Source organism: Canis lupus, chromosome 4, assembly GCF_003254725.2.
Source record: "Canis lupus dingo isolate Sandy chromosome 4, ASM325472v2, whole genome shotgun sequence".
Taxonomy (NCBI): Eukaryota; Metazoa; Chordata; class Mammalia; order Carnivora; family Canidae; genus Canis; species Canis lupus.
This window is the reverse complement of record NC_064246.1, coordinates 31,933,412-31,946,907: the sequence shown is the minus strand read 5'-3', so window position 1 is coordinate 31,946,907 and position 13,496 is coordinate 31,933,412.

The window sequence follows — 13,496 nt, the reverse complement described above, 5'->3', positions numbered from 1 at the left end:
AACATGTCCATCATAAAAAAATAGACCATGTTGAAAATTCTATAAAATTCTCAACATCTTATTACACATAAATAACCATAGTTAATATTTTAATATTTCCTTCCAATAGCTTATATCAAGAACATTTTCTAAAGCAATCAATATTCTCTCAAAGCACGATAGTTAATAATTCAATACTATTCCATCTTATTGCCATACCGCAATTTGTTTCTCTATAGTTGTATTTTTGGGTAGCTTTCCAGTGCTATTACTAGGTTTATATCACTCATGTATGTATATACCCCCACATAGGAAAAAGATGGGAAGGAACACGTGAATAAAATGTATTACTTATGCTAAACAATTGTAATTCAATTTCATCCCTTATCTTAAATTCATTGTAATACTGAGAACAAAATCTAAGAATATTTTAACTTCATAGGGTTCAATAGAATTTTAGCATTACATAAAATATGAGTTGTTTTAACCACCTGGCTTTTTCCCCCTTGTAAACAAAGGCAGAGTAAATATTCTTACATAGGAATTCTTGTGTGATTTTCTATATGTAACTTCTGTTATGAAATATTCCAGCCACAAATAAGTATTATGTATTGTTTTTGAGGTCTCTTTAAGACAGTACATTTTAATAATCTATTTTGTGAACATTAATCCAATTTCATTACATACTCTGTATTTTTATAAATATCAATCTAAAAATTTATTCCTGTAAATATAATCCAATTTTGAGTTTTCTCTTTGCTTCTTTTTCTAGAAAGTTCTTCCAACTATATTTCTTCTGGGTCATTTATGGTTTTACCTAGTACATTTAACTCTTTAGTTCATTAATATTTCATCATAGCATATGATGAAATAGGAACCTATATTTCTTTTTTTAGGATAGCCTGTTTTCTAGCAACTTTTACTAAATAAGGTGATCTTAACCTATAATTTATTTATTTTTTAACTTATAATTTAAAATGTTTTGAATTTCTATTAATTTTTTTTTTGTTTCCTAGTCTTTTTCTAGGCTGCTGCTTATGTTTTTCTTCTTCCAATAGCTGTATAAACTCAGTAAGGATCAATAATTTTAACATTATAACATCCTGTGATTACATACTAAACTCCCCCTCATTTTTTACAATAGAGTTTTATTTTTCAAACTGTTTTTGACTGTTCTCATCCATATATTCTCCAAAATATTATAGCATGTCTTTCATTTGGGTGCATTTTATTTATGAATGAAACTGCAGACCCCTGACAAGTCTATCTTTCCCACCAAGAAGAAAATTATGTTCTCACTAATTTAAATCTTCATTAATGCTATTTCATTTGGTAGTTTGCTTAAGTTTATTTCAAAGTACTGTATATTTATGTTAATACTGCAAATTGGACCATATTTAGCATACGCTTTTGAGCCATTAATTCTATTTTGTTTATAGGCTTACTGCTGAGACCATTTACGGTATTATTCTCTTGACTCTTGAATTTTCTTTTGGATCACTATGATTATACCTCTGCTATAGCTATACCTATCTTCTCATTCTTTTCTTATTCCTACACATTACTCACTTCGTTAATTTAGTTCATAGTATTAAGAGTGAAAGACTGGCCTTGTTCTTTACACAAAGAGAGATGAACCTAATTTTTAATTGCTATATCTAATACTGATGATTGACTTTATGTTGTTAAGGAAGTGATTTTTTCCCCTCTCATTAATTACATGATTTATTTCAGATTGGAAATGGAATTGTATCTGAGTTTTGCTATTTATGGAGATAAATCATGTTACTAAATACACTAATATTGAAATACCTTTAAATTGCTGAGATAAACCTTATGCTGTCATGGTGATTTCTTTTTTTTATTATTAATACTGGATAAGTATTACAAGTATGCAGAGAGCATCCTATGATCCCATGGTCTATGGCCCCTTGAAGTTCTAGCCTCAATAACTGGAAGAACAAAATTTTGGCTGAAGCTTGCCTGCCAACTGCTACAGTGAGGAGACACAGAGATACGAGAGGAGATCCCCGTGGTTATCTCAGGGTGAAGATACACAGAGGTAGAGGGCCCCTAGCAAGAAGGACTACCTGAGGCAGCAATGTGACCCCTAGTATTACACTTAGTAATACAAATATTACACTTAGATATTTTCATACATATGTATAGACGACTTTGGACAATATACTTTTCCTAAAGACAGTTTTGCCAAAAAATAGTGAATACTATAAATGCTTATAGATTGATAAAAGGTTTTGTGATCCAAATATTTATGAGAAATAGAGCTAGATGTCTAAAGGGAGAGATTGGCTGAGCTCCCTCTTCCTTACACATCTTTCCCACTTGCTGTTTATGGTATCTGAGGTGATGAAGAAATAAGAAACTGAGGAAGAAAATGAACACACATACTTTGCACCCTTTGAGAAGCAGATGAAAAAATAGAAAAGCTTTCTTTCGTGGCACTTTTTTGGGGTTGCTGGTGACCCTCCACTTGACAGAGCTGATGCCTGCTCCTGGCTATGATCTCTTCTTAGCCCTGCAGCACCCACAAACTCTGCTGGGTCACATTGCTACCTCAGGTAGTCCTTGCTAGGGGCCCTCTACCTCTGTGTATCTTTACCCTGAGATGACCACGGGGATCTCCTCTCATGTCTCTGTGTCTCCTCACTCTAGCAGTTGGCAGACAATCTTCAGCCAAAATTTTGTTCTTCCAGTTATTGAGGCTAGAACTTCAAGGGGCCATAGGCCATGGGATCACAAGAGGCTCTCTGGATGCCCTCTTACTTGGCTTGATGCGAGAAGAATCCATCCTTTCTACATTAAAATTAGAATAGCACGGAATTCTGACAATTCTCTCAGAAGGAACCATCTCTTCTTACAAAGCTCACATTTGTACACGCAGAAGTGAGTGATGGCTAACATGGCAGAAATGGCTTTAACACTTAATTGCTCATTCTTCTGAGTTGATCTAAAACCTACTCAAGGAAGTAGAGGCATAAGGCACCTACTGCACTTGTCTCTTAGTCAAAATTTGGAGAGAATCCTATTTTAATACCTTGTGTGTGTATAAATTATATATTAATTATATAATATGCAATTAACACATATATGTGTGTATGTACTTATACATGATATTAGTATATCGGTATCGGAATATAGATATAAAGAACTTATATACAAATCTACCTGGACCAGGAAACTCATTGTAAGTGGTTAAGTAATTCTTGGAAGGAAAAATTTATTTTCTATTTATTTTCCCATGAATGTTTCCATAACTCAAATTATCTGTTTTTAAGCCATTGAGCACATTTTATTTTCCATGAAAAATCCTAATTTTCATTGAGATTTTCATAACGATGAACAAAGACTTATTTATGGTGTTCAACAGTAATTTTAAAAATATTTTCCATTTTTGTGTTTATATACTTTCTTTTTGCTTACCATATTTATTTTTATTTCCCATTTTATAATTATCCCTTTCCTAACTTTGCGTATTTCTTTTTATTTTTCAAAGTGTTATTATTTCCACTCTTTTTCGTATTCCAAATATCTGATTTTCTGCCTTTACATCACTTCTCTTTTTAAAAAATGGATTACATTACCTCTAGTTTCTCAATTGAACTCTTAACTCAAGACTCTGCTTTCTTTAATGTTGAATTTATTTTAGACTCTGAGGGTGCCACTTAGTACAGCTTTAGCTATTTTAAGTATTTTTTAATGTCTTGCTTTTTATTTTCTAAATTTCCTTTAACTGAATTTTTAATTTCCTCTTTAGAACAGTAGCATTATTTTTGCTTGCTTTTTAACATTTAAAAAGTTTTCTATTTAAATTCTGAAACAACATATCTTAGGACAGAAGAGTGAGAAATCAGCTGTGTTTCTAACTCTAATACTATTGGAGCATAAATTTACATTTATCAAATTCTCCCGTTTTGGTAAAGATTTGAGTTGTTTTATTTCTTCTTCTGTAGAAAAAAATTTCCTTGACTTCCTTCTTTATATAATGTTTGCTTTTTTAGTCAGTCTCCCCCATCACCCTTAGTCTTTTATTTCATTTCTGAGTATAAATTTTCTATGTATAGAAAGCTATTTATTTATCTATTTGAATAATAGCTGATCATTTCTAAGGTGAAATATCAGAGCAAATCAGAGCATTTTGAAAGGAGTCATGATTTCTACATATTGAAAGCAATATGCTTGGCCTTTTTTCTTGCCTGCAAATGGCTTCACTATGCTCCTGTTGGGATATTTTATAATCTCTTTGCCTTGATGGTTCAGATTCCTCTGGGGCTTGTGTCTGGCTAATAATGGTGAGTGTGGGAGAGATTGAATGAATCTTCATTTCTTCTATTGACCATGTGTGTGCACACACAAAATCCTTCTTTCAGATCTTAGGCTTGAGGGATGATGAGTACAGATTTATACTAACATTTCACTGATGTGGCGCTTTGAAGTGAATAAACAAGGAAGTGCAGTCACACAAAGCACCAACTCTTGGTTTTTTTGAAGCAGATGTCCTGAGGACCACCATTGCATACTCATTCTTTACTTAATGGAAATAGTGGAGGTTGCCAAGGCCAAGGTATGGTCCCTGGGGTCTTCTGCCTGTCACTGCCACCTGTCATATTAGGGAGGGGGAATAGTAGTTTCGGTAACTCTCTGATCACTATATTTCATATGTGATAATTTCAAATAACCCACAAAGTTGGATGTAGAGTCACACACATTACTTCTGTGCTCTGCCCTCATTTTTAGCACTTGTCATATTCATTTGCTGGATTTAGTGAACTGAGGTCAGGATCATCTTCACTTAGCTTTGGAGATTCTACTCTTTTATGGACTTTCCAGCTGTGATTATAAGAAATTCCTCAAGCTAATGCTAATGACTAGAAAATAAAGGTAACTCTGCATGAATTCTGGCTTGAAATCCAGCCCCTCATAATTTGTTTTCTGTGAAATCTCAGGCAAGTTTCTTATCTTCTCTGTTTCTTGATCTCCTCATCTTTAAAACCAAGAATGATGTACATACCTACTTCATAGGGTTTTTATGAAGACTAAATAACTTAATATATGTAAAACATCAAGTGGCAAGCATAGTCTCAGTTCTTCACAATGGTTTCCTTTGTGTTAATGTGACTCCTCCTGGGGTTGAGAGTTGATGGCAATTTTTAAACCATCATCTTATTTTTTAACACTCAGTTTTTTCAATGTGGATGGGATAAGTGAATGTAGTAAAGTGTACAAAGGTTTCTCTAGGGCTTATGTCTTTCTATATACCTGTCTACATTAGCAAATATCATGATTTTGATGATCAAAATCCCTCAGGGAGCTCCTCCAAAAGACAAAAGTAATACTGCGAGGGAACCTAGTATCTTTGTCTATCTAAGAAATATGCTTATGCCAAAAAACAGTGCATATATGTATACATATAATATTTAAACATTGACACAAGTCAAATGTAGGTAAATATTTAAAAGTCATTTGAATAACATATGATAAATGTTTAAAGAGCTCTTTGAAAATACGTGTTTCATCCATATAATGACTTACGTAGTCATTAAAAATATGTGTAATACTTTACTAATTGAGGAAATTATCAGAGACCATATGTAAACTTAATAAAGCAGTATAAAAGGTTTTAAATACAAGATGACTCCAAATTTGTAAATGACATATGGTGTCTATGTATCTATTCAATTAAAAATATTGGAAGGAAGTATACTCAAATATTAACAGTGATTATCTCCTACTGGTGATTTTTATTTTTCTTCTTACATATTTTATGTGTAAGCGTGTAACATTTATCTAATTACAAGTTAAAATTAAGCTTCATTAAAATGATGCATTTCTGATGAAACCTATACCATTGTAACCACAATGTGTTATATTGCTATGCAAAGTAAATAAACAGAAATTCAAGTAATGTTAAAATTGTGTATTAGCCACTTCTAGAAACTAATTGAGTAATGACAAAAATAAATTTCCAAACTGATCATATGGAGACAGTAAAACGATCAGTGGTTGCTGGGGGTTGAGGAAGAGGGAGAATGAAGGTAGAGCACGGAGGATTTTTAGGGCGGTGAAAATATGTATGGTACCATAACGATGAACAAGCCTCATTATATATTTGTCAAAGCTCATCGAATGTACAATAACAAAAGTGAATGGCACTGTAATACTATTTTCAGTGATTGTGGTGTGTCCATGTAGGTCCTTCAATGGAAAGAAATGTACACTCTGGTGGGGTATGTTGGTCATCAGGAGGCTATGCATGTGTGAAGGTTGGAGAGTGTATGGGAAATTCTGTACTTTCCCCTCAATGTTGCTGTGAACTTTTTTTTTTAAGATTTTTTAAAATTTATTCATGAGAATAAATGAATTCTCACATAGAGGGAGAAGCAGAGACACAGGCAGAGGGAGAAGCAGGCTCCTCATGGGGAGCCTGATGTGGGACTGGATCCTGGCACCCTGGGATCACGCCCTGAGCCAAAGGCAGACGCTCAACCACTGAGACACCCAGCCGTCCCTGTTGCTGTGAACTTAAAGCTGCTCTAAAGTAACCAAAGTCTTATTTAAAACAGAATAATAAAAAATAGTAAAATAAAGTAACTACAAAAAAATCACATTCATTGACTCATCTATATAAACTTCTCCCAATGTACAACGGGAAATTACTTAAAGGAATTATTCTAACCATTGAAGTACACACGTTTCTTTACTAACCTTACAGAATTTGTAGTCAGAGTCCTTTCCACTCCACCAAAAATACACACATACTAACCTGTACACCAGCACAGCTTACACTTTGGAGTCTTTACAGACCCTATGAAACTTTCATGGACCTGCAGTTTCTCCTTCCGAAAGAAAGAAAAACTAATGTGTATTCTATGATATTAATTGTGGAGTTACTTATGGTAGTGAATAAATCGAAGCAATTTGAATGTCAAATAGTAATAAAATGTCTAGATAAGTCATAACACAGGAACAAACTGGAATTTATGTAGTCTTTAAATTAAATGTTTACGAAGACAATGTATTGCCATGGGACAGTATGATGTATCATTTTTTAAAAATTATTATGCAACATACTAGGAAAATAACTGAGAAATATGCACATACATGGAAAATGAGAAGAAAATTTACAAAAAAACTGTTTTAGTATAGTCTTAGCATTGTTGAATTTATGCTGATTATTTTCTTATTTTTCACACCTCCAGTGACATTCATTTTAAAATAAGATGAAAAAAAAAGCAAAGTAAAGAAGAAAATCAGTTCAATCAAACTATCTGTTGTGCAAATGTTCATGGCATCAGGTGCCTGTCTCTTCTTTTTCATTGGAGAAAGGGTTCATAGTAATGTTTAATTACCTTTTTTCAGCAAAATGGATGGAATTTGGAGTACAAGCTACTTTATTACTGAATGTCAAGCTACTTTTTTTTTTTTTAAACAAAGTTTCTCAAACTCTATGGCATACTTTTTCATTTGTTTAGATTTTTGATCCAAGAAAGACTGCAACTTTTTTTCTTTTAACTTACCAGTGTTTTTATTGATGAAATTATACAATGACTGGATTTTGCTTTAAAAATAATACTGCAAGGAAGAAGAAAGTGGAGGATGACCCACAGAAACAAGGCTGGTCATATAGTGATTGAACCTGGCTTGCTTGCTTGCTTGCTTTCTTTCTTTCTTTCTTTCTTTCTTTCTTTCTTTCTTTCTTTCTCTTTCTTTCTTTCTTTCTATTTTTTTTTATTTTTTTACTTTGTCTTAATTACTAACTTAATGCAGTAGACTCTTTTAGGATGCTAAGAGTACCTGGATCTCTAACTTCCCTAAGGCATTCCAAGTGAGCTTGCCCTTTCCTGTACTGCAAATCCTTCTATCTGTGCCACGCCTTTCAATTTTCAGAATGTGTTGGCATCTATCTCCATATTTGATGTAGTAGCTTCATCTATGTTCAGCTTAACATAATGAAACATTTGGTGAAAGCTGTCAATAAGAAAATAAGAATGCATTGGTAGATAAGAATTTAATTTTATAAATCTGTGTATTTTTTTCTCATCTTAAACACAGATTTTCATAAATTTTGTGCAAGTTGGAAGAAATGGTAAAAGTGGAGATTTTAGTATACTTAAATATATGAGCTCAGTAGGCATATTCAATGCCCAATGGAAGTTCTAAAAAATGAACTACTATTATGGAAAGAGTACAGTTTACAGAGAATTATTTTAAAAAGTCACCTTATTTTGCAAACCATTTACCTAATATTTCTTTACATTATTTTAGCCTTAGATTTGATTTTTAGTTGTTTTACTTGAAGCCTTTAAAAAAGTTGCTATTGGCTTTTTATTCAATGTTTAAAAGATTATCATTTTATTTATTATTTTGTTCTACATAAATCAATGATTTTTATCTTTCTTTTTTACAAAATAGAAAATATTGTAATAAAACGATAATAAGAAGGTTGAAAAGTCTGTTAATAATATTTGGGAAATTAAAGGGCCCTAGGCTATGTTTGTATATGAGAAGATTCTGGCTAAAGTCATGAACCTTATTATCACTTACATTGGAAACATTACAAGTTTAATCCTCCACTAACACAATTCAAAAGAACAAAGTAATTTTTCTCTATAAAATCACATTAGTCTCTCATTTTAGCTGAAAATTCCCTGTTTAGTAAACGAGAAGTAAGATAAAAGGAACATGCCCCAAGAACCCAAGCTAAGGGAATCTGAGTGACCAGGTTGATCAAAGACTACTGAGAATATGCAAAGGAAAAGAGTAGTCAAGGAATCCATCACAGATGAAAACTTACAGAACAAAGTCAAGAGTATTATTAAATTGGTCAGTAATATTGTAATTTTCAATAGCAGTATAGTGTATCTCCCTGAAATGCAGTGCTACATAATGTAACCGAACTTTACAGGGATGCCAAGGGACAAACAGCTAGTATTATTTGCCATGGCCTTCATATCTACTCCATGAGTAGAGAGCAGTGTTTTGAAATATTTTCTTAGAAGGAGAAACATATACACTCCTTGAGACAAAATTACTATCACAGGCACAAAAGAGTGTCTAAAAAAGAGTGTTTAAAAAAGAATATATTTTTAAATAACAACTAAAGATATTCTGCTGACCATTCGTATGTATTCTTCTGTGTGACTTACATTCTTTATTTAAAATATGGCCAAATGAGTTAATGAAATATATTAATTATGAAGAACTAGGGAATTCAGTTTTCATTTAGATTTAACGTGTACAGTGGCATACTTGCAAAAATAAGAGGGAGTCAAGGTATTTCCCTTGGCTTATCTTTAAAATAATACACAGTGCCCACTGGTAAATGTATAGTGATTTTAAGGTGAGTGATATGTTCTTCCATTTATTTCAGTTTGAACAAATGCATCTATTCTCAAGACTTTTGTTTTTGTTTTTTGACACAGACAGGATTCCAAAGCAGGCTATATCTAACAAACATTAAAAGAGGATCACTAAAACTAAACTAAACTAAACCAAACCAAACCAAAACAAACCAAACCAAAATAAAATAGAATCATTAGATGTTTTGCTGTCTGCATTTCACATGAAATATATCTGAATCCAAGGTCATCCACATCACAAGAATTTGGACACATTTAGGTGAGCTGTAAGAGAAAACTCTAAAGAAAAGGAGGATAACTTTGAATTTTAACATGTGGAGTGTGTGTGTGTGTGTGTGTGTGTGTGTGTGTGTGTGATTGTTTAAGATCTTCAACTTAAGTTGAATTCAGAAAGGATAGTATCAAGTATCAACGTAAAGTGGAACAAGGCTGTGTGAATGGGTCATCAGACCTCTCAATACATCAAAAAATGTGCATTTTTTCTATTTTAATTTTGTAAACAACTACATGGAATCCTTATAACTTTAAAAACACAACATAACATAAAGAGATTTACCGTTTTCATTCACCAGTTTTAACATTCTGCTTTGTTTCATTGAAGACTAAGGAATTCAGACTTTGGGATCTTAATCAAGAAAAATTATAGGAAAAAAAAAGAAAAATTATATGGAAGAACTGGTTAGTGCTAGTCAGGATGCTATTGGAAGAGCAATTAGATAGTGATTTGCCAGAAACAGCAATTAAAACCAAAATTAAATAAGTAAACCCTGCAATTGTTTTTTTTTTTTTTTTTTTTTTGTCTATTGTGCCCCCCACCGGACAGGATTAGTTCCAACTATGATGTGAAAAGGGTCCTCAGCTTTTATTCACTATAAAGTTGAAGGTTTTGTGTTAAGGAGTTTGATATGCAAATAATTGAGAATTATCAAGAAATATCCGGTGTATCCAGTGAGACAGTGTCATTGTGAGGGAGATTTTCAAGGTATCATGCTTTCTCAGAAGAACTTACTCTGGCTTTGATAAAGATTCACAAAGGATACACTTAAAAAAATATCTGCAACAAATTTTAATCCAAAAATCTGGGGTGCATTTTGATGCTCAAGCTTTGGCATTAGGTATTTTCTTGGCCATCCTTTCTTCTTTATTACCTGTCCTAGGGGAATTTACTTTAAAATGACAAACGTGATCTTGTCTATTTCTCTATGGAAATTAAGTGAAACATCATAAATATAACATATAGATATATGTGGATTGATGTACAATTTCCAGTAATTGTTGAGTCTTACAAGACATAGCTACTAACTTTCCAAGGGGTCATGGAATGATTGGATGACAAATGACCAGGTAAAGTCTGAGTTAGAATGATTGGGTAACAGGGTGTTAGTCTGGAAGGGAGGAAGGAAATTGAAGATGGACTAGATCATCTTCCTTATCTGACAGATGAGGTCATGGAGCTACTAGTATGTAAAGGTAAGTCACGAGCTTTCACAAAGATGACTTTCAACATGAATTGTTTGCTATCATACAATTAATTATTTCATAGGCAACAATACCCGTGCAATCAATATTTATGACAAAAAATTTTCAAAGTACTAGAAGCCTGTTCTCTATTCCATCAAGATGGTATATGGTTGCCTTTGCAATCATCTGCACATCGTCACTGGAGTATCCAATATTAAAATGTAATATCCCCCACCCCCCACCACTCTGTCTTTACCTCAACTCTTCCTTAGAGCCTGTGGGCACTTGAAGCCTGTGTCTATATTTGGAAAAACTATATCTGAGACCATTATATGCTATAGCAGTACATAGCAATCATATATACCCATAATTTAATCTTCATGACTAAGAGATAATCTAGTAGAGATTTTATTCCAGGGTCTTGTGAATTTTCCAACCCTGGGATATTTCTGCTTACCTAAGAAAAAGAAAGAACTGAAAAACGCTTGTGTTATCTTAACATTGCCAGTTTGGCTGATGTCTAAATGATTTGCTTTCATTGGCATTCACTTTAAGACTTGTCAAATTAAGCAAAAATAAAGCTAACAAAATAATCGAACACCTAAATTTAATATACGTATATATTTTATATATTTTTATATATTTTATGTATGTTTCATATATACGTATATGCTCAGATATGTATATAGGTGTATGTGTGTGTGGAGTCACAGTAGAAAACAGATAATTATAAGAAAACAAGGTGGATCTTAAGGAAGAAAATTCTTGCTTTACCCTCACTATTTCTTTAAAGGGGAAAGAAAAAATAAAAGAGGAAGAGATAAAGTTTATTTAAAGGCATCATTTCCCACAACATATTGGGACGTGTCTAAAATTGAGAACAGCCCAGAAACATTGTGCTGATCTTTCCTGGATGAAGACTGAATTTCTGAAGACTAAGGTACAAACACAGTAGAGATATGCTATCATTGAATACACTGTACTGAATCTATACAATTGAATAATAATAAAAAAGTATTCTTTATATAGAAAATGTTTCCCGGATACCAAAAGATCAAATAAAAATCCCACCCTTCCTGCTGTGTTCCTAAGTATAGTATATACTCATTTGGGAAATGTTTCACAGCACTTGTCTCAGGGCGATATTTTCTGGCTTACAGGACTGGAATCAAAGGAACCAGTATCTCCCCTCACTTAGGGAGCCCTGGTTTCCTATAGCACCATACAGCAGATGGATGCGCATGACTGCTGCACACATCAAGCGTATTCTGGTGGAAACATGGTTATTGACAGCCTTCGCCATGGTCGCCAGAGGCCTCACTTAAATTGTAGCGGTCTTTCAATCCGGAAGCCAATGGGCATTCTCTCCAAGTCTGTTTGGCCTTACTTTTCTCTTTTTGGTAGGTCTGATATGCTATTATTATCAAAAGAGATTAATCTGTGAAATCCTAAAATCAGCATTTTTCCTCCTCCAGAAGACCTTACTATTGCTACTTAGAAATGATGTGAATCATTGGAGAGGTGATAAGTTTACAAATATTCAGTCCTTAGCCCATAGCAAGGTATATATTGGATTAGAGTATAAAACAGAGAACGTTTAATAACGTACGTAGGAAAATCAGAAAATTTGGATGCCAATTCTCCAACATCATTTCTATTATTTCTCATTAGCATGAAATTGGTCATATATTTTGAACAGTGTTCCATAGTAACTTAGAATAATATATGCTTTATATTAGAATAAAAAGACTAATCAGAAAACGATTCCGAGTAAAAAACTAATGAGTGATATTCATTCTTCAGTTAATAACTAATATGCAACTTACTTAATTACAAATCTCCAAATATCTATTCACATAATAAAGACAAGGAAAATGAAGCAAAACCAAAGGCGTCTTATAGAAATAAGCACCTCTCTGTAGGCACACGAGCTTGAAGGACAAAGTACCGATGGTTCCAGGTGTTTGCTATGTTAGATCAACTTGGAAAGTTTTGATGCTATCAGCACTTGTCAGCTGGTGCCCAAAGATGTGCATTTTGAGCTTGGGCCCTTTTCAGAGGAGAGCTTCATATTCCAAGAGGAGACAAATGACCACTGAACTAACCATTAATATCTGTTCTGTATGGAAGATTTTGTCTTATCAATTAGGAAGTAACTATATCTCTCAACTTGACATCAGACTGCCAGTGGATATGCCCAATTCATGCTCTTCAGGATAAACAAGGGTGTTTATAATCACATAATATATGGCTCTACTTTATTTTTAAAAATGGGTGTTGCATCAGGACTCAAGTTTGATTGACGATATTCAATTTTTCAGAGTAAATAATATATTAAAATAACTGCTGCGAGTCACCTAATTATCACCTCCTAATTAGGTGAAATCTGCATGAATCCTTTCGATATGCAACAGGCAACCTTTTGGTGAAAAACCCAAGAAGCAAGGTTGACTTCAAAGGCCTGATGAGGCCTTCCAGTTAATGTCTGGTAACAGTGATAAATTTCAACACGATAACATATCGGATATGCAACTTCTGGGGGTCTTATATCCTTGTCCATGAAGCCCATCTTTCTGAAATATTCCCAAAGATACAATATTTTTAAATGGGAGCCTAGATGGTCTAGAAATAAAAAATTTGTGATAATCTTTTAAGAGTCTAACAACATTACCTCTGTAT